We start from the raw sequence: 27,270 nt of genomic DNA on the forward strand, positions 1-27,270 counted from the left end.
TCAGAGCAGCCCGAATATATTCTTGACTACTACATAAAAATTTTCAGTGAACAGATCTGTGTTCTTTATTCTGTTCTTCAATTAGACTGAAATAATTCATTAGTACAATTTGTGAAGAGATAAAATTTGTTTAAAAACATGGATTTTCTTTGTCTGCAATGGGAGAATCATTGAGAGTTGGGCTCACTGATCCTTGTGTGTCCCTCCAAACTCAGGATATTTTGGGATTCTATATAAACCATATATAATCAGAGTATTGAGCATTTATAGTACAAGTATACAGTGCACACTTTCAAAAACAAACCTATTTTCCATGTAATCCAACATCCTGACATTGCTAAAGGGCTTAACATTTGTCAGTAATTTCATTTTTCCTTAAAAAGAGAAACAGAAGCAAGAAAACAATCTTTCCAGAGCTCTGATTTGTGTCATTTCTAGTTATTCTAAAAAGCAAATATTCATAAAGGCTTTCATTTATTTCAAATTCGCATACTGGAAGTAAAGGTACCATTTACTTTTGCTCTGTAAACAAACTGTAAAAACATCTCACAGAAAATATAAAATTATATTTTATATAAATATATTTTATATAAAATAATATTTCTGAATGTAAAAAATCACTCATTAAAACTCACATTCAGCATTCTGCATCCAGGTGTTGGAAACGTTAATTCCAAAATATAAAATAAATGATTATTTTCTGTGTAAAAGGGTAGACTATGGAAATCTAAAGATCACACAGGAGCTTTAATCAAAATGTAATTTAAAATTAAGCAATTATTTTCTGATTTAAAAGCATTATAAGCATGGCAAATAAGATTAACCTACTATTCTAGACACAAATTAGCTCAATTAATAAACCCCACCTATATGCCACTATGCATCTAAATACATTTTCTATTTCATTTTTTAATTGGATATGAAACATAGCTCTAATACAAGAGTAAAGATGGAAAGCTAAATTATTTGAGCACCTATACATTCATTTTAAACCAATGATGCAAGTGTAGCACGTTTCGTGTAGTTTTTAGAATAAACTAGGCATGATTTTTTTAAAAAAATTCTCAACTGTATGAGAATATCCCAATGAAACACTTCAACATTTACAACAGTTACAAAGCAAAAAGTGATTAATAAAAAGATAAAAAAAATAATCTCCTTAAAGAAATGTTATTGTTTTGCTTTAGGGGCTAAGAGTTATCATTCCAGACTATCATGTCTGGAATAGCCATCTAGTTTAAAGAGCTATACATACTTAAATAACCTGAGTCACTGAAGGCAATTTACACGTTTCCCTGTAGATGTCTATTTCTTCCCACTGACTTTAATGGCAGTCGAGCTGATGTCCTCAGCTCTAGACATCTACATTCTATGCACCTGAGGTTAAGGGAAACGAATCCCATGCTAAGTCTCATACAGTCCAATTCCAATCCTTGTTTCTGACAAATCGTCCTCCTTCTGCAGGGCTTCTCTATTTGTCTTACTCTTCAGGATTCCTTTGTTATTTACTTAATATTTATGCATCTATTCCTTGTTCATTTATTCATCTATCATTTATATCTGAAAGTTTAAGCAGTAATTTTGCCATCTCCATCTGTCCAAGGATAAATATTAAAGGATAAATCCAAATAGTTATATATTAATTTAGTACAGTTCAAGAGATGTTAAAATGTGAACAGGCAAGAAGCAATTTTCTATTCAATTGTGCTATTTGGCAAAGAGATGTAATTCCTACACAGACAAAAGTCTTTTAAAGTTATCTTTGTATCTGAGTTGAAGTTAGTTAATAGCTCCTGTTCACCCTTAACTACTAAGTGTAATAATTAATTTATATTTTTCAGGATTTTGGAAGAAAATAAATTAGACATTTGAGGGTCGCAGAAAACATTTTTAATGGAGTTCAAACTCAGTGTTTGTTTTAATTCTGTCAACAAAATAACTGATCTCAGTTCAGCTGGAACATTTTACAATTTTAGTTCATCCATGACCACGACTGCTAAGAATTTTGTGGGAAGATCCAACTCCACTGCAATATAAATACATAAATGTAGTCTAGCATCATTTTATATAAACATGTTCCAAGTTCACCTATTCTCATCACACTATCAGTCAGATTAGCATGATAAAGTCCACACAAGCCTGAAGGTCTATACAAAGTTGATTAAATCCTAAAAAGCAGAAGTCTGCACATGCTCAAATATTCTTTGCTTGAAATAAAGTACTATGGACTACTTTATCTAAAAAAATAATGCTCCACGTCACAGCTCCTGAATAATAAATAAAGTGGAAGCAAAGTCAAAATAAAGACACCTACATTTAGGAATCTACAAAGAACTGCCATTATTCAAGAAAGGTAAGTAAAGCTGGAAGCACCAGTTACAGTCAGGGTAGAACTACTCAGTTCATATTAGAGGAGGCATCAGAGCATCCGGTGTAGCCAAAAGAAAATGCCTACTGACTTACCAGTTAAATCACTGATCTGAGGGATACTGTCAAACAGCACTGAACTACAACCTTTACTAAAGGCAAAAATAAATTTGAGTTTCATAGGACAGAGGAGAAGATTATAGCATGGACTAACAGTTGGATAAAAGATAGAAAATAAATTGTAGGTATAAGTAAAGTCTCAGTAAGATGAATAAAATTAAGCTGGATTAAGCTACTGGAGTTCTTAAGATTGGGTCCAGTGTCAGAATCTGCAGGACTTAACAAGCCTCAAAATTCAGACAGGAAAACAGTGAATCATATTCGATACAGATAAGCATAAGGTGATAAGGAGACACAAAATGCTATCCCAACTTCATCTACATGATGACAGTCACAGATATGACTAATGACCACTAAGAATCAGATCTTGGGTTATAAATTAATATTAGTAGGTTAAACAATACCTACATGTTAAAACTGATGTACAGACTGACATAAATTTATGCTTCTCTTTTTCAGGGGTCTAATCATCAGTCTGATGTGCTTGACGTGACAGGATGTCAGTGAAAGCTGCATTCTGGGCAAAGTTTGTGTAACACTGAGCAGCACTCCATAAAAATTACACCAGAGATTCCCGTGTCTTCGTTGTCCTTTTGTAGAACAGGGATAAATAAAATCAGTGCATCACATGATTGTGACAGCGACTCTGGAAATTTGAAGGAAAAACAAACTACAGTGAACTGTGGTGTAGCTCATCAGAATGCTCTGAAGGATACACCATAATCAAGGGAAACACACAATTCTGACGCTAGAATAAAATACTAGTTAGCTTATTAAATGTGCAGTCTGCATTCCGAATTAAGTAAGGAGTCCTGTAGAATAGTATATGATTTGATCAATTGTGTCAATGACTGAACCACAGTTACATGTCCTCTTACGGATTTTACTTCAGTTTGGCTCAATGGCTTGCATGAAGAGGATGGCGAGATTTCCATGTGCTCTTGAGAACTTCTTTCAGTTCATTTTTATTTAAAGGCTCTGTAGTGCAAACCCAGACACAACAGTGAGGATGATCAGAGGATGCTCATCCAAAATGCACTCCTGATACAACCCAAAATTTAAATGATTACCACAAAATTACCTAAAACCGTACCAAATCAGATTTGCAACTGGAAAGAAATAACAAGTTAGGAAATGGTAGGGATGTTTTTCATTTCGTTTTACCCTCCTAGAATAAAGACCACAGAACCATTCCAGCTGCAAGAAACCTTTCAAGGCCACCTAATCCAATTCTCCTGCAAAGAACAGAGCAGTGGGATGCTTTTAAAAGTCAAGAACATCTGATCATGAACCAAAATGACCTATACTAAAGCTATACAAAAATATTGATGCATGTGAGAAAGAAACATTTGTGAATGCCTTGTAAAGATAAGGTCATCCAGAAATTAATGTGGTATTAACCTCGTAAAATAAATTATTCAAAGCGAAGCACTAACTTAAACTAGTATAGTATATAGCACATATGCTAACTTGAATTTAGTGAACCTGCTATGTTAAATTCAGAAAAGTGGCTAACAAAGTGCAAACAAATTGCTGACACGTATTTACAGACTATCTACTTACTGCCCTTTGACCATTCAGGTCAAAACTGGGGATTGTATTAGCACAATTCATTCTACTTGTACTATTATTTATAGTTAATTGTAGTTAACACTGCTAGTAGGAATCCTAATTTATTTATTTTGTACTTTCTATTAACCAAGAAACTAAAAGATATGATAGAGTGTTTTTAACAAATGGGTTCCATCTTTTAACTGAAGACACAATAGTATGGTACAAGAGCTCCATGAAGATCTAATATTACAGTATTCTTCATGCTTCACAAAAATAGAATTTTCCTATTATTTAGTAAGTAAAATATTTAAGTATAGCTCATGAAAATACTAAGGAATACACGGTAATAAGAAGGCAAAGAACAAAAAATAACATTCATAATTCTCATAATTACTCAACATTCAATTAAAATGAGTATAAAGAAATCTTTAAAAGTTATCACTTATATTGGTATAAATTCAAAATGTCTGCATAATCCTACGAACACTACATCCCATTTTACTGGAGTGCTTTTGTTTTCCACATTACTTCTAAAGCATACATAAAACTGATGTTGTGTGCTGTATCAATTCTCATAGCACAAAAATGTATCACAAATTCAGAATGCTTTTTGCAATCCGTAGAGATCCAATCTGTGGTACAAATTACTTTGGACTAATAGTATTAATTTAAATAAACAATATGGTCACCCTTAGCTGCAAGGTTCCCATAATATCATTGGATAAGGATTTCATCAAGGTAAGAAAAGCAGTTCATTTAAGTGCCACCTGTAATTAAAATTTTGTTACAAGCATCTTGTTTGTCTTTCTGTATCTCACACACTGATTGCTTTTTATGAGTCCCAACTGATGGACTTCATCCTCTCAAGCTTTTGTATGTAAAAAGGAAAAATAAGTTTCACTGCATAATGTTGCCACAACTACACAATGCTTCTTTGGAGACTGATAACCCAGCCCCTCTCTTTCCTAACTGACGTAACACTGATGAAACGGAGGAAACATTCCTATTCTGAACTGTAGAGTAAGAGAAACTAAGACAAGCAGATTATGTCTGGATTTAACAACAAAATGATTAAGAGAATAAAACTGAGGCTCCACTGAATCTCACTGGAGAAGACTTCCATCAGTTTCAGGAGCCAGACCTTTTGCTGGTGCGCATAAACTCATACAGATCTTACTTTTTGTATCATAAATATAGGCACGATATTTAGGGTTTTATTTCAAATTGCACCATTTCTGATATTTTCCCTAAAGCTTCAGCTGTTGAAACAAACAAACAAACAAAATAAATAAATTACAGGAACCACCATTCTTTTTCTTTCGAATATAGGGTTCTCATGGGTGCAGAATAAAACTTTAAAAGCTAAATCCTTAAAAGGTTCAGAGTCCAAAAATGAGATAAAAAAAGAATAGAAAGCACATAATTAAAAAAGAAAAACAAAACAAAACAAAACAAAACAAAAAAAACCTCCTGATAGATAAAAGCCGAATATCAAAATCTGAGGTGGCCAACTTGTGATTTAATGAAACTATTTAAATATCACAACATTTTTCAACTGAAACCGCAGGAGCTAAAAGCTTTCCTCTCTGTTTTCCTTCTCTCTCAGTTGGCAGTATGTATTGCTACAATGCTCATACACTTACTCTTACATCTGATCCTCATTATGAGTGGAATCAACCCTCAGTCATGGTTCTCATAACCGCGCTCTGAAAAGCTGCTCCATCGCAAGCCATTAAGCAGCATTCGACAGTGGTTCAGAGAGACCTGTTGTTGAGACTCATTGTCAACAAAAAAGCACTTTCTTCGTCATGGCAGAACTATGTATAGAGCTGGAAGGATGAGTCACAGTGAATGAAGTATATGACAAATTTAGCCCTATATCATGTTTATGCTTTTTTTACAGGAAGCAATGACATGTTACAAAACTGTTCATCATTTGACACGATATCGTTCAAATAAAAATTGACTTTGGACTTTGTCATGCAGTGGTTTGCTATTATTTGTACTGTTTGGGACTTCCTACCCAGTACTGTCTGGTTTAGGATATAAATTGTGAAATTCATTTTGTCCCTTGAATGAATGACCCAAGCAGTAGAGTTTGAAGTTGGGGTTTGTACTGGATGTTCTCATCCAGAGGTTTCAGTTTCTAGTTTGCTTCTCTGTTGCTTTCTGAAAACAGCTCAGAATGCTTCTCAAAACTGCTGGCACTTTTGTGAATAAAACCTTATGATGCACTTACAAGTCAAGTACAGTCCTTCTATACAGCAAACATTATAACAATTCTTAACGATTTCCCTTCTTACATCTCAAGCATGCCAATTGCTGAAAACACACACACACACTCCTCAAATTAACCTGGAACTGAAGTTTGATTTACAGAAGCTGCAAACTGCTGTGCTAACTTTATGTGCTAACGTAACATGAAATTTGGTGACTACTAGATGATCAATTCCCACACAGAGCACTGGTGTTTATCCTTGTTAGCGCTTTACACAAAAACTAAGGAGTTATTTTTGAAAGCAGTTCTGCTGAAGTAATTAAGAGCACACACAAAAATTATCGTAGAATTTAAAACTGTAGAGATACTTTCCACTTCTTTTTCTTTCTTTCCCTCAGTCATTTAATAGACTATTCTTAAACTATTTGCAAATGTTTCTGTCACACTATACTATTCCACAGACCCAATGATAGTTGCTTTTAGTTTGGTTCTACAGAAGAACAAACCACAGAACAGTGACAACTTGCATGACTGTTCATGTTTTGATTTAGTAAAATAAAACCTACATTAAATATTCCCAAATTATGACTGGAATATTATTTAGAAAGTTTTTCTGTTTGTATTCAGGTTAATCTCTGTAGTACTCACCCAAGTTTTTTCCCTCTTTCTAGACAATGAAAGAACAGGAGGAATATCTATATGGAATAGTAAACATGTTTCAGTATTGAAAACATCTCACCTGGATGAAGAAGGTATCACATCAGTGCTTGCAAATTAAGCTTTAATCACCATGAAGACACACACTTGCATGCTTATTTTTACAACTTCCACATCTGCCATCTTTCTTTAAAAGAAAGAGAAACACACTACATAATCAGTAGCAAGGTTTGTAGGACATAATACTATATTCCCTAAGAAAACCCACTGGTTTACTGCCTTATAGTTATTCAGCCAGATTGCAAATTCTGTATTTTATCTTCATTCGAATTTTTCGTCTTTTTCCTTTTTTTTTTTTTTTTTTTTTTAAGGTCTACAGTAGTTCCGTTTCCATATGGTATAATATACAGATATAAACCCTAGTATATGCAATTGAACTTTTCACACCCTCGAAAGCCACAAAATCAGATGGTCTGTGGTTTTTGCAGCTGGTGCACTGCACTCATATTGGGTAGTGTCATATGAAAAATATTTCACTCCCCAAGCTCTAAACAGAGTCACTCATTAATGAAATGCAGGCAGTACAATGAGATCATATAAGGTATAGATTTCAACAGCCATACTAAAAACAGTAAAGGAACACTGAACAAGAACACAAATCAAGTTCCTCTGCCAGAACAGGATTTTTTTTTAAAAGGAATCTCTCCTTACATTTAACATTTGCTTTGAAAACAACTGCTAACCACTACCCAGAAAAAGCCTTTAGTACAAGTGTTAGCAGACTAAACAATCACAATTTGGCAGAGGAAAAACAGTAAATAATTTCAGACATAGTTACATTACAGGATGTCTCACCCCAATACGCCATTATTGAATCACAAAATGATTTACTTAATACCACATATGGAATCTGCTTACTTAAGAAAATAAGCTGTCACCAGCAAAACTTTGTTTAAAAATAATTTCAGAGCTGAGGTTTATCGAATTTCGCTTTAGTTTGTTTTTACAGAAAACTAAAAAGAAAAAGTCAAGCAATCCAGTTTCACAAATATTATATTAAGCCCGCTCTAACAGACGGTGCATACTTAAGCAGAATTGTTAAACTATTTTACTAGCACAATTCCTTAAAAGAATGACCATGGCTGTGCACTCTGTGTGTCATGACGTTCTACTCCAACAACATGTGTGAAAACATATTATTTAATTTCTATCCTTCGAAAGTGATACCCATCCGTTTCCCTCAGCCTAAAAGCTTTAACTAAAAAAAGCCTCAGTGGGAGAAATAAACACCAGACAATGCAGGCAAGCTACTTTACGGACTTGATTCTCTCCTCATTGATTCTGATGCAGCCCTGTGGACTCTGGTGGCTGCAATATGATCGTTGTAACTGAGCTAAGTCACCGGCTTTGGGCAACTATGTTAGAAATCCAAGGACTGCAGCAGGTTTGTTTTATCTGGGGAGACTATTTGGGGGGAAAGGATATCCAAGCAAAATAGGTTACACTTTCGATCTTGCTCTCAAAAACAGAGGAGGATAGGAGGCCAGCTCTATACACATCTCTATTACATACAAATTTAACTTCAAAAATAACGGTATTTTGCAAATGTCATGCAGTTGGTATAACCCATAAATAAAAATAAATATATAATAAAAAATTAAAAATATAAACATGACCATCAATACAAAAAACACAAAACACAAAACAGCAATGTCTTATAAACGAATATGAGACTGGGAGACAAGATATCTATTTTTTGAGGGTTTTTCCTCTGTTAATCCTCACTCTTCTATTTACTCACTGACATGCTTTTAAGTAACTTTGTATTTTACACACTGGAAGTTATGATTATTCTCTCTTTGCAGTAATTACTTCTGTAGCAATTCATTTGATTTTAATTGTCCTACGTCAGTCAGCACGGAGGAATTAGTAAGGGTTGTATCTCTTGGCCAAATAAGCATTCAGTGCATGAGATAAATTCCTACATTCATCTGCATCTGTTGTCCATAAAATGTTTATATGCCTCATTCATGCCACCTGGCAATAAACTCTGGCTTACAGTTGAAACACTACACGGAGTTGAAATAATGCATAGTACCACAGCTCAATACAGAGAATTAAATATGAGCTAAGAATAGAGCTGCTTTTTTATATTAATCCTGTATCAGCACCAAAGCAAAAACCTACCAGGATTTATAAATACCACATACACCAGGAAACAAAACTGCACATTTTCCAGCCGTGTATTTTGCCACAAGTTTTCATATTACAGAACATCTTTTTAAAAGAAAATACAACTAAACAAAAAATAAAATAAAATAAATCTGTATTATAAAATAGAAGCAATAGAAAGCAGAAACTGAACTCTACTGTAAACTTCAATTCAAAGACAGAATAGTGTGTGTAAAATTCTCAACTACTTCTTACGACACGTAACTCATAAAGAAATGCAATTATGTGGTGTGACCACTATCCTTTTACATATTGTTTATTTTTAAAGTTGTGCAGCAAATACGCGAATTTTATTGCATGCCTTCAGCAACAGCCTTCACAAATCGAATTATTTAAAAGTAGAAACTCTCATCCTAATTAAAATAATTCTTTAAAAGTAACATCCTAAAGAATTTTCTCTAAAAATAGACTGCCTTTATCCAATATCTTTATATCACATACCAATACAGATCATGCTTCTCAACATGTATATATATACAGTATGAATATATAGAGAACTTTGCTTATAGCACTAAGAACTCATCTCCATGTGTTCAAATGAAATATTCAGCCCTGTAATCTATAGAGATCTTTTACTTACACCTGGTTTTAGGCAAACCGTCCCACTTGACTTCAGCGAGAAATATTTTCTGTGTGTTAGCTTGCAGAGCACCACTTCTGGACTTCAAAGCAAGAATGATACAAAATTAACATCAAAAATATGTTATGGATTAGGATGGATTAGAAACAGGCAAATCAGTAAGTCTCAGAATGTAACTGCAAACAGGGAGTTATATTAAGGATATTTGTATGAGACCTGCCGTGATAGGTTACCAGTCCTGTACCGTGTCACGTTTTTTAATCAGCAATCTCCAAGAAAATGCAAATTCATTACTGATGACGTTTGCAGACAACACAACAAATTATAATGAGGAGAGCCAGTCACTCAAATGACATGATCCAAACCTCTGACAACGTGCTAAATAAAGAAAATGAATACTTTCCTACCATCGAATGCATAAAGTTGTACTTGTAGTGACTAAGAAGTACAAATTCAGAGGATGAAGCATGGTATCTTAGGAATAATGACAGACTTGATGTTACAATGCACAGCCTAGTCCCATGGCACACTGGTCAAATGGGCAAAGACCCCTGACCGCATGAAGAATGAGAAAAGGAAGGTTATGCTTTTTTAAATCCCAATGCAATATAACCATTGCAGAATTCTGTGTCCAGTTCAAACATCTATAGTACATTGGGAAAGTTTAAAAGATAATACAGATAACCTTAACATTAAAATATGTCTTATACACTGAACTGCAAGAGTCATCTTCTATTCAGGTTCTCAAAAGAAAGGTTAAAAGTGTGAGATAAACATAAAGTTCTTCACTTCATCATATGAAGATCCAGTGACTGCAGGATGACTCTAGAGGAACTCTGACAAGAAAAAACTCTTCCTTGTTAAGTGCTGGAATTAATTACAAAATATCTGCGGACAGAGTGCATTTACTACTCACCCCTACCTCTAATTGTGACTGATTTTAACTGGTTTGCTACTCAGATGAAGAAAATCTATAAGCAATGGCTTCAGCTTGAATAAAAATACTGCCTTCCCATAGAAAAACGATTGCCTATTACACTGTCCTGCAATCCCAATCCACAGCCAGCTCCAGAGTACAATCACCATTATCCTATGAGACAAAGACAAAGCTATTGTACAGTGGTTGTGGGATTCCACAATGATCCAGCTACAATTCTTGTTGATGTAAAGCCATCCTAGACATTCAGTCACAAGGAATTTGATGCCAGGTCAGACAATAGTAACTCTCCATCTCACGCAGAGTAAGGGAAGGTGTAGTCTGTAACACTATCCGCTACAAGTATCATATTTACATTGCAAAGGATGTAATTTGAAAATTTAAGCATACATAATAAAATAGGAAATAGGCATAGTAAAATTTTGTAGCGGTGATCTCTGAGTAAGAAAATAGAACGATTTGAAAATGAAAATGAGTATCTACTGAGTGCCAGAAGACCAGGTATGAAAACCAAAAATTTTCTGGCAATAATAATATTTCACTGAAACAAAAGGCACTGTACTCACCTACCCAAATATCTGCTCAGTAGCAAAATAATTCCTCACACCACAAAGCCCTGACTTATGCAAAGAAACAAGCTTGCATTTCAATAACAAGAAACCGAAATGATCCCCCCATACACTACCTCTCATAATCAAAAACAGAACACTAAAAACAAAACTGAACTTAAAGTAGTGTAAAATTATCAAGTATATTACAGAAACTAAAAATTATGATTCAGCAAAAATGTTTAATTTACTGAAATATTCATTTTGTACCATCTTAACCTGCTGCAAAGTGTTCTGCATACTAGGACTCACACTGATCAGAATATGACTGGATAAGAACACCCAAACTAATGATACTTAATAGAAAGAAAGGGACAGAAAAGAAGTTCACTGACATCTCACAACATTTACTTAATAAAAGTCTTATCTAACACTTTTAATGATCTGGAAATTAATGTGAATCCCAAAAGCAAAATTGGAAGTTTGAAGTAAACTGGAAAATGCTGAGGACAACCAATGAAAACACAGAAATTATTGCTTTAAAGAAAGACCTTTAAGGAAGATTGAAAACACAAGTTCAGCAGTTCTCACTCAGTGCAAGGTGGGTCAATAAGGTCTTCTACAGTTGAATCTTCAGCAGTGAATATCAGGCAGCAGAGTGGCAGGCCTTGAGCTGGATAGAACACTTTCTTGCAGGGAGGAGTGCACTGAGAAACAGTCCTGAGCTTTCAGGAAAAGCCATTTCAGGAAACCATTGATCCCAATGAAATTGGGTACCCTTTGGGTTTATTCTTGCTTGGTGAGACTTATAAAAAAAATAAGAGATAAAAAAATCTCTCAACCATAATTAAAACAGGGCAAAGCACACATAAAAGTATTCAGCCATATTTTGCATAAAGGAGAGGTTAAGAGCATCAATTAAATCAAAATTGTAATTTCTTGAAATTACAATTATGTTTCTACAAATGTTATATAGATTATAGATTAATAGATTAATAGATTATGTTTCTACAAATCTTCATTTCCGTCATCCTACTCCATTTACCTTGGCCTGTGGCTTGTAGGTCTTCACACTGTGTCATGTGATTTAAACACAGCTTTCTGAACTACTACACGTCCACTTTAGTTTTTTCTGTTTCTGAGGATAATGAAAAATAACTTTCAGAAACATAGTTGACCTAAACAGCAATGAGTATTTCAATTGTTTGCAACAACCAATAACCAGCATACACATCTGCTTAAATTCTTTGCTCAATAAGAATAATACAAGATGCAATGATCTAGTTGAGTCTATCTTGGACACAAAAAAACCATGCAAAACGCTTGCAAGTGTGTGGAAAAATGAATAAATGATAAAAGTACTTACTCATTAGCTAATTTCATTTTTCCAAACTTTCCTTTAGCTCAGAATTTAACACTTTTTCAAACACAAAAAAAAAAAACGCGCCTACTGAGAAGATTTTATTTCAACTCAAGTTCAATATGAACATTCATATCAAGGCAAAGATCAGTTGCACACACTGCATGCACCTATGAAAAAATCTAACCCAAACATAAAAAGGATGGTTCAGTATCAAAATTTCGTAGCTATGGGGTAGGTTCCCTGTTTTGGTTTCCTTTTCAAAGCTGCAGTACCTGATGTCATGGGCTCTTCAACATTCCTGAAGTACCCAACCTGTTTCACTTTCCTTTACACCACCCATAGATGGCAGCAGCAGCTGAGGCTCCTAGCATCAGGCCAGCAAGACTACAGTGGATTTTTAATTATTCTATTTAGAGCTGATTACGGATGTAACATTGGGATCAAATCATTGAATGCTCAAACCAATGAGCAAGTGTCTGAATTAAAAGGAAATCATAACAAAAATGCATTTCAACCAGGCCCTTCTGTAAGAGGAGATTATTCTATGAGTCTATGACTTGAGGACGTGGTCTACAACAGACCTATTCTCGTTTCTTAAGTAAAACAAAGCCCTGACCAATGCACACATTATCTGCACTGGGCAAACTAAATAACCTGGCAAATAGATCTAAAAGCCAGACTGTTTCCATAGTTTCAAAGAATAAATTAATATGTATGATCCTCATTTCACTGATGGGAGATCATATCAAGTTACAAATGTATATGAAAATAATTAATAGAAGTAAGAGTCGCATTAGAATAAAAAGGCCAGGTCTCAGTAAATACTGCAGTATTTGTAGTTTCCCAAGGTGCTTCTGCATGCAGACACGGCTCTTGAGGTGAGGCAGCAGGAGCTGGAGCAGTGATGTCATGCAGGGGCTCTTGCAGGGGGAGACCATGGGCAAAGCCCAGACAAGGCAGTGCTGCCTACAGGTCTCTCCTTCTGACTCAGAATTACAGAGGAGAGACCCCTTAAGGGTTCTTTAGCATGAAAAAGAAAGAAATACACAGGAGGAACCCAGACAAGGGCTAAATGATCAGAGCAAGCTGCAGAAGCAGCAGCAGCAAAACCAGCTCTCTTAAATTTGAGCGAACAAATTAAAAAAGGGAGTGCTCTCAGTTTGTAGTATGGTGGAGGCCTCCCGACCTGGGGAAGGGCTGTGTAGAGACAGGACAGAAGACATTGTGCCATTTTCCTCCTGAGGTGGTGAACAGACTCTGGCCCTGTTTAATTTGTTAGAAACAGTAGAGCCAAAGAAACCTAGGCTGGTCCATCCCTGCAAGACATGCAGCGTTGGGCCATCCAGTCACAGACAAATGTTCCTTTCACAGCTTGGTGAAGCCCAAAGCCTGCTGATGGAAATGGCCTCCAGCATTGCAAATGCAGCCCCATCATTCTCCATTTACCTTTTCTTCCTTCATCTGCAACCCATGCAATGAACCTCCTCAGGACATGGCCCTTCTAGCACCTCCCTAGTTTCTACACTAACTTTACCACAATAAACCTAAGTAAAGGAGCTGACACTCAGGGTGCCCCATAGGATTACTTAAAAGAAGCACACTTCTTGTTAAGTGATTGGAATTCTTGATAAGTGATTGTGGCTGTGAATGTGAAAACATACAGAAGAGAGAAAAGTACATCAATGCACAAAAGTGTTTAAAATAAAATAATATTTCTAGCAAGTGCATAGACAGTGTTTCAAAAGGATTAAGTGCAAACTGGAAGATACTCATCCCAATGGAAAACCACTGGAGACTGAACACCCATCTCCATCCAGATATCCCGTTACACTGCAACACACTCCTAAAATTTCAGTCTATACTGGAGAACTCTGCTGCTTTTATTAACAATAGACATTAAAGGACTTGACCTGAAAACAGTGTAAAAAATGTAGTAACTAGTACAAATTGTGGCTGAACAATTCCACCATACTGCCTCTAGGAAACAAATAGAAACAAACTATGCAAACAGATCAGGAAAAATGGCTGCAATCAATATTGAAAATATATACGTGTTTGAAAGACAAAAGGAACATTTTGCCCCACTTTTCAGCCCTAACACTTAAGCTATGGCAAAATAAATAAATAAATAAATAAATAAATAAATAAATAAATGGAAAAAAACCTCAATTATGTAAAAGAGCAGAATCACTAATACTGCCTATACAAACAGGAATAAAATCAAATACGTTGCATGCTCAGAAATTCAACAATTAAGCTGTGACAAAAAATAAACAGGTCTGCCCATTTCTCCCCAAAATCTTTTTCTGAAGTCACAGAACCAACAGAACAATGTAGATTCCTGAAGACCTGCTAAAAAATTGTTTTTACAAGGACTTGTTAAACAGACTTGGTTTAAAGTCATGGCCCAAACATGTACGCTTTAAAAAGGTTCAGAATATATTTTAGAACTTGACACAGCTCTTCACACTGTTTCATGGACATTATATGTAGCATTCCTTCAGGCACTATAGCCACCATGAGAAAGGAGTAAGTCTCCTTAGGAATTAACCATATATTTTCTTACTTGTTTCTTGCCAAAGGTGAAAAACACAAAAGATAGTTTTTCACTTCTTCTTTCCCTCTTTATGATGCAGATGGCAGCCAGAATTTCTTTCCCAAAAACACATGGAGCACACACAGAGGTTACCTGGTTTCTTAGTTTAGACTCAGGAGGATAATCACATCTCTCTCTCTGTATTTTCTGTAAAGAGTTAGAGGTCAAAAGAACTGGAATAGGAGCCTTCCAGTTGGAAGGTTTAAATACTGTGAAATTTTTTTCCATAAAACTCAGTTTGGTTTCCAAATGAAAGCAGGTTAAATCAACTTATGTTAAATTAAATCAATGGTAAAGTTTTAGCAAATAGTTTCTCCCCTATAACTTTTGGCATTGTCCAAGTATATATGATACCACCATCTACTTATTTTCCAATCTTATGGAAAACATGGCAACTTCCTCCCAATCTAGTAACAAAGAGAGAGAGAGAGAGAGAGAGAAAGCACATCAGAATTGTATTCCTAAAGAAACAGGAACATCAAGTGTAAGGCAATGATAAGCATTCATTAAGTATTTATAATATCAGTGCATTAGCCATTAATAGCACAAGTCTGCATATAAGTCATACTGTACTTTCTGAAAGTATCAAACTGTACTGCAATAAATTATAAAGAATAAAAGTTTTAGGAAACTTAATACAAAAAAATACAAAAAGTGATGTGGTGAGAAATGACTGTCTCGGAACAACGCACTACATTGAAAACAGTTGATCAGAGGGAAAACAAAAATAAACCAGAAACCAGGTGTATCTAGCTGGTCACACAACTATCCCTGAGTGAGAGGCAAAGGAATTCCAATTCACAAATCACACCCCCTTTTATAATCACTATCTAGGACTACCTCACCTGTATCCTGTGCTGGATCAAAAGCCAACCATCTCACTTAGATCACACCTAAGGCTGTTCCAAACTACAGTAAGTGAGGAAAGGAGCAGGACCCTGAAGACCCAGCCTGGTGCATTCAGACCACCCCATTTGCCAGCTGAGTTGTGAAGCACAGTAGTATTCTATTTTAAAGCATCAACTGCTTCAGAGCAATGTGAATAAATATTCTGTAACCATGCAGTACCCCCAGTATTTGTTTAAAGTGTCCACAGTCTTTGTCGGGGGAAAAAATAAATCAACTTAATATTTATTGCTCATTAAATTAGTACTTGGAAAATTACTAAAGAGCATTATTTTATCTCTAATTATTCTGTTCTGTATCATAATTGTTACGATCTTTTTACCTTTAAATTTTACTTTTATCATCAAGAAATGAGCCAGAATTAGAAAGAGCGTGAATCATATGGAACAAAGACTATCCATCAGCATGTCACACACCATGTGGCACTGTGTTTTGCTAAGTCAAAGTCATGCTCCAAGTTTCAAAACTTCAAACAACTGAAATACCACAACATTCATAAAACAGAACTGAGCTACTGGGAGTAAGGAAAAAAAAAAAAAAAAAATACAAAAAAGGTAACAGACCTCAACAGCAGATAGTAAAATTAACATTTCAACAGTTCTTGCCTTTCATCTCAGTCTCCATAGTACATTTTTTTTTTCTGGAAAAGCTACGATTTAGGTTTAGAAAGATGCAGAATTACATAAAACATCTGGAATATGGGACAAGGAATATTGGCTTATTATCCCTGGTGGACCCTCCCTATGAAAAATTTAATAGGTCTGTTTTGGTAGTTTTAATCTCCAGAGCACCCCAAGCTATGTTATGGAAACATCATCTTGGTAATTTATATTAGAAAGAACACCTGGTGATGAAAGCAAATATACTCTCTTTAAAATTGTGAGTGATTTTTCTTTAATCCTCAAACTTTTCATCTTCTTAAATATATAATTTTTAACAGCTCCACTAAAAATTAGTTTTTGTATCTCTGAGACTGATCACATTGTAACCATTGTGAACTTACACCATTTTATTAGAGAGCTACATTTCTTCATTCCGGTCTTCAGAGAACAAGTCATTTTGTCTTTACTTTGACATTGGCCTTTTAAAGATTACTGAGAAAGCTCTGTTGAATCTTATGTGAATATCACAAAATCACTTAAAGTGTTGTCTGTTTATTACTCCACAGCTTCCAACTTTAAAGTGGGGGGGAAGCACTGTGTGAACAAGGTTTTCACTATGCTCGTTTCTGCCTCTGTTCCTAAAGGCAGCTTTTGCTGTCAACAAGAATAAAATACACAGAGTCCGTCACAATTCCTCCTGGCATAATTTCAAATGGCAGCATGAAGCAAATATAAATTACATAAATTGCGATCTGCATTTGCTGCATTTAGTAAATAATTTCAAAATATCCGGTAAATATCTATATGTGAAAGCAGAGACATTTTCCATTAAAATCATCAACCGCATCTCTCAGAACAAAAATGCATTTTAAATGCTGCATCTCTTAAAGAAATACAGCAAACAAATTTCTATTGTCAGACTGCCTTGTGGTTTAATACAGAAACATTTTTAACTGCTGCTAATACACCATTTTATTGATAAATGGGAAATTAATGAAAGAATCTATCAAGCCCCAGTCAATCTATAAAACAAGTTGCTGGTAAAAATGCATCCTACATTTTCCAGTTACAATTAGGTTTTCATTTATCACGTTTCAGAAGAAACAACAGCTGTACAAATTAATCTGTTTTTATCGCTTAACATCCCTCACTTAAAATCTATCTGAATAGACATTTTGTATTTTCTAACAAAAAAACGACTATAATATTATAATCTGCAGCCTATGAAGATTTTCAGAAACATTTTTTTATTAATTTGACACTGATACGCCTCCATTTCTAATATCCCAACCCTGCAACATTTTAAATGCAATTAAAAGTGGTTATGAAAGAGTGTGGACTTCCTTGTGAAGTAGGAAATCACTCTTGTGATTAACATGCAAACGAGCTCATGCTGGCAGAATAGATTGGGGTTTTAAAACCCCAATTACTTTTGTATGATTATCTATTTACCCGTACACAGACTATTTTCATTTTTCATCTAATACAAAGTCATCCTGCTTACATTTTTAGCACAGCAATTAATATTTACAATAATTATGACATCAAGCACCATTGAGAGTACACCAAGTGAATCATTCACCATGTTCTTTAATATACACGTTATTAAAATAAATGCTATGGCAGCAGATAACAGGGAATGGAGATGCGTTATTGTCCTCTATACGCAGTTCAGCCTAATACAACATTCTGTTGGTTTTACATTTAGTTAAAGAGCACATTATTTTTAGCACCTAAGTCAGTCAACTGCTGTTCGGATTACAGATGCCCAAACTTTCAAGCCTGTAACTGCTTTGTATAAAGTGTAAGGTTTGTTTAAACTTCCACAGTAAAAATAACAATAAGATTACTTCTCCCGTTGTTGGGTTTTTGTGTTGGTTTTTTTTTTTCCCTCCCTTTTTATCTTTTTCTCTTTTTTAAGTAATAACAGACAATTCTTAACTTTCAGTAACACACTTTGATTCATACCTGCTACAGAGTGCACACATACACATTTTTTCCAGACTTCTAAAGAAAATTATAATGCATTAATGACAGGAACTATGGTAATGGAAAAAGGTCACCCTCTTTTGAACACCTTCTGTTTTAAACCATTATATATACAGACATTTGAGAAAGCAAAGAATTAAAAGGCAGCCTTTGTGCAACCCATTACTGAAATATTATAGAATAATCTATATCAAATGTAGTGGAATAGCAGATTCTTTTGGATCTAAATTTACTGCAGCCACAGAAATGCTTTTATGCTTATTATGTATCTGCATGTTGATTCAATTATTAAAAGAACACCTGACAGCAGACTTACTTAATTGAATTAATTAAACTGGATGAATAATCACAGAATTACCATTGTATGAAATTTGTCCTGAAAAGTAACACTGGCATTTTGAAATTGCAAGTAATTTGAATGGTGAAATACACTAAGCAGAGAAGTCTTCCCTTTCTGTCCTCTGAAATTCTTCACCTCATACATGAAACAAATGGGACACAGAAATGAATAGACAGCTGTGAGTAATGAATGCTTTTTCTTATATATTGTCAGCTCTTACATGAGCCCAGCTATGTCACCAGATCTTTTAAAAACTTTGCAAAAACATACCAAATAACAGTAACAGTTTTTATCTCTTGCTCCTGCACGTAACAGCCAGGACTATCAGATGCTGAGAGAGGGGAAGCCTAACACTGCAACACTTGCATAAAGCACTGCTTCCAGACAGCATGTCCAGGAAAGATTAGACTACGGCCAATCTTAATGATGAAAATACTGTTTACTGACTAGAGTAAGTAAATTACACATATACAATGCTTTTAAAAATGTTTTGATAGATGAGCATAGTGAGCTTCTACTACCAATTTTAGCAACAGGAGTCAATTTCTTCAGTGATTAAACGTTACAACACATTGCATATAATACATTCTTTTGAACGTTTTCGGAAAGCATTATTGTTATTATTTAAAACCAATATTCTGATGAAGTTCTGAGGAATTTATGATTCTGTTTTCTATTTAGTTATATTTGATAATTTGCTAGGCAGAAGGGAAATTTTAAGCTACAGATTATTTTTACATTCATTTTCTGATTCCCTTTCTTTCACACACACAAAAAAAAAGAAAAACAACCCCCCCAAAAAACCAGCCACAAAGAGGAATCTCACTGTTCAAAACAGAAGTTTATACTGGCAAAGAACATTCCTGGAGTGCAAGCACCCAATCTGGCAGATTTCCAAGTCCCAGCTATTAGCTCTGTATCACCAGTGGGTATTTTTCTTAATTCCTCTTGCAGGGTTTTGGTTTTTGCAATGATCCACCTAATAGCAAAATGTATAAAATAGTCCAATTTTCATATGACAGAACGATGATGAATATTTACCTTACTCTAATGTAAAGCGCAGCACGGCAGAATCACACCCGTGATTATTTTTTTTTTTTAAGCAGCAATGTCTTTTCCTAAAAATGGAAATCGATGCTTCCACAAATAAAAACACTAATTTAGAAATTAGTATTAATTTTACTAAATAGAATATGCACATTTACAGATATTCAGTCGGAATATCTGTACCTAGAAATGAAATAATACATCTAACATCTACCTACTATAAATCACTGGGTTTTTTCACATTCATATTTCCCCTCATATTCCTACTTGAATATAATTCATTTTATAAATATGCCTGATCCTGCCTCTGACCTTACTACACTTTAAGCTCTTTTCTGCTCATGGAAAGCTAATTTGCATTTTTTAAAAATGTGTCTGTATTAATGATCTAATTTACCACAAAAAGGCTTTATATTAAATACAAAAAGGACAGCCATTAGCTTTCTTTCCACAATAAAATCAAAACAAAAAATAAAACATCTAATTTACACAACAATTAACAGATTTCCCCCCCGCCCCCCAACGAATACAACCTTAAACGAATCTGTACAGTTCAGCATTCATAAACATCGCATATTGTGCCGAATTCTCTCTTTTACAATCAAAATAAGGAGTATTATAAATATGTAAAGTTTTACAAAACACTTTTCCGAGAAATCTATACATCCATTTTAATACCTATATTAATAACCAGAGTGGTTAGATTTTTCTTTTACATAAATTATACAAAGTACATTGGCATTACATACCATTTTAATACCAGGTTATTATCGCTTTATTTCATAATATTGGAGGTGGAAATGGAAACAGTGCCATCATGTGATACTTTTCAGGCTACTTCACTTCTTTTATTTCCAAGGAGTGAGCCTCTCGCTACTATACAAATAGGAGCATTCCTAGAAAAGCACGCAATGGCACTACAATTTCTTACATGCCATTTGGTAACTCTGTCATTTTAGGTATTTTTATACATCGAGTGTTGAAAACACCTTCTAAATCTGCAAAGGTAAACAAGAATGTGATAGTACAAACACTACCCAGCACCTTGCAGTTGGACTTCACAAATTATCCAAAACAATCCTGTAACATTCCTTTCGGTTTACAGGCAAGATATTAATCTGAACAGATTCATTTTCACAAAAGAGCAGAGAAGTTAAATTCCCTGGTTTTAATTAGTACCGGGCAGGCTACATGGAAAAAAACCTCATACATGAAATCGTCACAGACGTACAATATCAAAGCCAAATCCAACTCATATTATATTTACTAGACAAGATATTTTTTAATGAAATCAGACACACGGTCAGTTTTTCTTTTGTATTCATTTCATATTGAAATAAAGGCTTTTTTCTCCCCAGTGGTCACAATAAGCTGGAAAAAGCAGACTCGATGCTAAAGACACACATATTTCCACTTATTTCTTGCCTCTTCCAGAGATCAAGGCAACCATTTGACAACTGCTTGGAATCTAGAAATGCAACTAATCTATTAAATCTGAAATCCAACTTTACTGCACAACTCACAGCTGCCAAATCTCAAACTACTTCATAGTCGTGTTTTTTTTTTAAAGAGCCTTCTTCACGCAAACCGAAACCCTCATAGTGAATGTTGATGAAGCAAATGCCTGAATTTTAACTTTTAAAAGTGAGCAGAGAAGCCAGGTTTTGCCTATGACATTTCACAGCTTCTACAATATGAACACTGACTAAAATTTGGGATGATTAAAACCCCCCACACGATTGAACAGAGTACTGCTCCACAGGCAAACCATTACTACTATATATATTATTTGTGAGCATGTGGGTATGTATGTACAGGCATTTCCAAAATATTTAGATTTCTTTCTGTGAGACTCCAAAATTGCTGGTATATGCAATATATACATATATGAGCTACACATATATGAGTTATGCTCAAGTGCATTTTGAGTTTGAAACAAACACAAAGGAATGTTATACAAGTCGTATTCCATCTATCTGTAACTCCATGTATAAGCCAATACTACAGCTGGTGAGCATATCTGCTTTTGTTGAAAGGTAACACAACAAATCCCTGCAACGAGAACCTTCAGAGAATGGGATTTAAATCAGGAACATTAAACATAAGAAAAATGCAGCAGTACAGAAAAAATGGTGAGAAGAAAAAAAAAAAAAGAAAAAAAGAATAAAAGGTTATGTTCTTACTTAAATTTAATGTGTACTACTTAAGAGATACTATTTTCCAAATTGCTCCAAGTAAAGCAATTTGCATTTACCAAGCTGCAAGGCAGGTCAGTTGTGCACTGCATAAATACCGATCTGTACAGTCAGTATAGGGAAGTTTAATTCTTTTGTTTGGAATCCAGAAAGCAGAAAACCTCTTTTCAAATAACAAAGAAAAAGAGATATTGTTTTTTATTCTTAAAGGCTTGATGTTTTCATGGCTGCCAGCAATAACACCCACCCTGACTCCCTCCCTACCTTGCACTTCCACCTGCTGGTTATAAAACTAATTCGACCAGAATTAAATAGGAAAAAAAGGATATACAAATCTTTTCATGGTAAAATCAACAAGTTACTTAATTCCTTATTTGGGGATTTTTCAAGCTTTTTTATTATTGATAGTAATTACCACCATAGAGGGTAATAAATATTTCTTTTTTGTTAATACAGTAAGGGTTTAGACTTGGTCCCTATAAGCATGGAACAAATAATAAGTGAACATTTCCTGTCATCATAAGATGCACAGAAACAAATCTGCTCTTACTACATACTTTTCTTTTTGATCATGCTTTATTGGTTACTAGTTCTATCATGTTGAACTAGACGATAAGCATTAACAACCTGACCTTACAAAATACTGTTGAGATACTCAGAAAGCTATACAGAAACAAGGCTGTAAATCAGATAAGATCCTAAACTTAGTACATGAAGCCCTAAGCAAGGGAAATTACGATTTGGTGAGGCACTGCTGGATGATCAGCCAAAGCATTTGTGAAACACAGACAAGGGTGTTGAGAGACTTGGTTCATTTTCAGAGCCCATCAGCAGCTAGCAAAAAGGATTCTGGGTGTTCCTTATGCCAAATCATTTCCCCTTGTGACCAAAACAGTTGCTCAAGGCTGTGACTATACTGCAGATGAATACATTCAACACAAGGAGGGAGAGCACTCCAAGAAATAATCTGCATCTATGTTCTTGCATTTTGGAAAAGAGGAATAGGTTGCGTACCTTCCCAGCAAAATGACAAATACTATATCTATCTGTATTTTTATTTCTCTGTCTCAGAAACCCAATGTTCTACATAGAGATCCAAAGAGAAGAATGAATACCAAATATTTCATGAGAAAACTCTAAAAATCACACATTGTTAACTGAGAAGATACAAAATTAGAGTCAGCACTACTAACGTAAAGGAAGGACCGCAAGCATTTTTATGTATCAACCTACAAATGCACAGGAGACACCTCATCCCACTCAATTTTTTTTCAGATTATTCCAGTTTGGAAGAAGCTTGAGGAATAGTCCAACACAGACTGAACTTTTACTGTCTACTTTTCCCCTCTTCCAAACTGCAATTTCAATGTTAATAATATGTATATGTATTTTGACTGTAATGTATTGAGATGGAGATGAAGGGCACTTCACAACAGAATTATAATTACTTTTTATTTGTTTATTTATTCATCCATTTATTCTATTTAATTATTTTTATTACTACTGAGACCTTTAAATAATAAATGCACTCCCTGGCAGTTAGACAGCTAACCCAGACAGGTGCTGTTTACCTAAGTATAACACTCACCTGTCTGAATAAGTCACAAAACCTACAATTCCCAAATTACTAATATAATTACCCCACCTCACCTGGACTAAATTAATTAGGAGGATAAGGCAATCAATGTCACATAGAACCTCATCAGAAAATTATTAGACATTCATTAGTCTAAACAAAGTATAGTTTAGACCAGGTTCTAAGCATTGAGTTACACGAAGTCCTTAATTTGACAAGGGTCTGAAAAGAGAATTATGAGTTCTTCTCAAGGTATACTTGAAAAACTACAGCACATATGGAAGGGTTTCTCTTATAAAAGTACAGTTATTCACCTTTACTTCCCGACCCAAACAAATGTCACAGGAAATAAGATATACCATCAGAAAAAGAAAAATAAGCCATAGGTGGTAGTTTAAAAATTGGTTTGCTGATAGCTGCAGCACCATATGCCATCATCTTTGAGCCACAGGTTGCATTAAGAAGTGACATCTGCTGATAAAAGCACTGATACAGCCACAGAATGGGAGTTTAGTCAGCAGTTGTCTCAAGTTAAGAGGAAGGAACAGCTAAATGTTCCTGTAAGCATGGCTGAAACTAGGCCTGAGCCAAAGTAGCATGCACATGGTCATGCCCGTCTCTATAGTTAGGGCTGCAAAGCAATGCACACATCTTAGCCTTCAAAAAATAGTCTTTTAAAGAGAGCTCTATTGTTTTTTTGGTGTAAAACAAGTGTTAGTTTAGGAAAGACTTTATCAAGGTCAATAAGGGTTGATTTGGGAATTCATTAACATGTCAATTTGTTAATCAGAAAATACCATGTGAGTGCCAGTAGCAGATTCAGTGCAACAAAGTATTTTTGCATTTGATAGGAATATTCACAATCAAAAGGCAGAGATGGTCTACATATGACAAAATATGACTGGACATGTTTTTCTATCTGTGGACTGACAGACAAAAGGAAAATCCCTAGAGGATGAGCTACTGCAAGCCTTAAGACAGCTTTAGAATAGAGTTTGATGTGTGCAAAAGACACAAGAGGTCAAGTAATCCCCTTATGGTTACAGAATATACAGTAAAAAATTCTATTTGCTTGCAAAGTCTCTTTATTTCACCCGTCTTTCAGATAAAGCATTATGATTAAGTAACACGTGGCCTTTAGTAGGACATACTGGTTTATGGGATGGTACCTACTGGTGGAAACCTGACAGAAGAAAAAAAGGCTGAAATAAAGCAAAAGTTCTGGGGGGGGGAAGAAAAGAAAAAAAAAAAAAAAGAAAGAAAGAAAGGAAGAAAAAAAAAAAAGAAAAAAAAAAAAGCTTAATGTCAAAGTCACTCGTTCTAGGGCAGGACATTCCTTCCACTCTTTAAGACTTTTTTTTTCCACTGAACTTATCCATGCTTTGCAAAGCCTATCACTGTTGAAGGGATACCTACTGCCAGCCTTTCTCTTTCCTGGACTCCTGTTTTACAGGAAGAAGGAAAAACCTCTGCTTTTCAATTCCTTTATACTACCTGCAAGGATTCTGTGTGGCTTCTGACAGTAAATCGTTGGAAAAAACACACAATAGTACTTCCTATCTCTAAACATGCCTCCAGTACTGGTCCCCACACATAGACGCCTGCAAGATTAACACACCACCCAGAAGCAACATGAAACTCAAGATAAGCTTGAGTTGTCTTCTGTTATTGTTTCTTTAAAGTAGGAACACCCACAATATGAGTGTTTTTTCTGAAAAGAAACCGAATGTTTTCAACAACTACACAGGAACAACACAAACAAAACATCAAGCAATTCCTTGAAGTTATTTTCAACTGCCTTCAACATAAATAATGTCATGCTGGCAAACACAAAAGTTCTGAAAGATGAGACTCCGAGGAACTGCAACTCTTCAGTCCATGAACACGTAAGCATAATTGGGCTGAAAGATGGAATAGCCTGCACGGGATCAAGATTATACAGGTGACACTTTTCACTCTGAACCAACTAATACTAAATACATATCCAGACTAGTCTAAGAGTTTTGGCTATTTTTGGTGTTGCAGATGAGTCATAAAACAGAATTCCTGAACACTTGTGCTTCGAGATCACATTGCACTTCACAGCTGTTGTGTTTTACCCCAGCAGAGGGTGCATTTAAGCAAGTGGAAAAAAGCAATTTTCTTTTATGCACAGCTTAAGGTGCTTAGGGGTCTTTTTGAATGAAATGTAACACATGCAGATATTATATTTAAAATATATTAAATAATTCAAAAGAAATAATTATTAAGCTAACCAACATTATTTATTTATTTAGTTAGTTAGTTTGATCTTCGAGTATCACATAGAACAACACCACACTGCTGCATCTACTTAGATAGAAGGTTGAAGTCTGAGGCGTGGAACTAAATTTCGTAACACTGTGATGAATACAAAGTCTGTAAGTCTGCGTAATGGAATTACTGTTATGATTACTTTTAAAAAAGGAAACTTTTGTTCAATCTTCTACATTAAAGAATGCTGAGATTGCAAAAGCAAGCAAAGCATTTAAAAAACAGAACACGCCTGAAGAAAAACAGTTCATATGGTATCATTTCAACCTCCACTGCATGACCTTTCCTGAATTCTTCATTATTATGTCCCACATTATTTGTTTCCCCAGGAGTTACGTTTCATCACTGCATTGGATAGACTGAGTACTGAACTGAAATTATTTAAATGTTATGTAGTGCCATTTTCGCATAGAAGTTGTAGTCTGTCCCACGCATCCTTTGCTGCTGAAATTGGAAGGTTAATGGTCAAGGTATGGATACTAGGAATAGAATGCAGTGCCAAATAAATGAATTTCTACCACAAAGAGCTTTCTTACAAAGATACATAAAATGAAAGAAAAAAAGATAAATAATCTTCCATTAAAAACATGGTCTTAATTTCCTGGGTGTCAAAACCACCACCAATATGGAACCAAGATGTAAGTACACATGAAGCTTTCACAAAATTTCACATGTTAGTCTCTCTCCTGCGCATATGTTCTTCTACAAAGTCTGGAAAAAATCCCTGAAAAAAAACCAACTAATCTACTGTCCCAAATTATGTTATTCTTTTGGCCAATCGGGGCTGAAATTCAAAGAACAAATAACCCATAATTATCTACCTATTTTTATTTTTTTTCTCTCTAAACCTGAATAAAAAATTAACTGTTCAGTGATGTAATGTCAGATTTAAAAAGTGAAGAAGTCGTTCTCAAACAAAATGTAAGGAACAGAGATCCCTTCCACTTGAACAGAATTAATCCCATGACGATATTATCAAATAAAACTCCGAATAACATGTGACAATTAAATAGTTCTAGATTTGTACTGCAGTTGGACAAGGAATTCATAAATAAGCAGATCTAGTTAGTTTTCAGAACAGTTACTTCAGAGAGCAACAGAACTTAACGAATAACAGTATGGACACGTGTCATACTTTTTTTCCTCACCGG

At 34.9% G+C, this 27,270-nt stretch overlaps 1 protein-coding gene across 19 annotated transcripts in view; it reads right to left on the reverse strand.

Moving 5' to 3' along the window:
* The window catches only part of FOXP2 (forkhead box P2), a 389,891-nt gene that overhangs the window by 231,747 nt on the left and 130,874 nt on the right, over nucleotides 1-27,270 (reverse strand). For 2 of the 19 annotated variants that reach the window (XM_085530434.1, XM_085531623.1), the window contains one exon: nucleotides 6,908-6,998. The exons of the other annotated variants lie outside the window; for them this stretch is intronic. The gene's annotated coding sequence lies outside the window, so the exon portion shown is untranslated. Of the gene's footprint in view, nucleotides 1-6,907; nucleotides 6,999-27,270 lie in introns of those variants that run through there. 19 annotated transcript variants of the gene reach the window in all.

Source organism: Coturnix japonica, chromosome 1 (assembly GCF_054131305.1).
Source record: "Coturnix japonica strain WE chromosome 1, WE-NBRP24, whole genome shotgun sequence".
In the NCBI taxonomy this organism is placed as follows: Eukaryota; Metazoa; Chordata; class Aves; order Galliformes; family Phasianidae; genus Coturnix; species Coturnix japonica.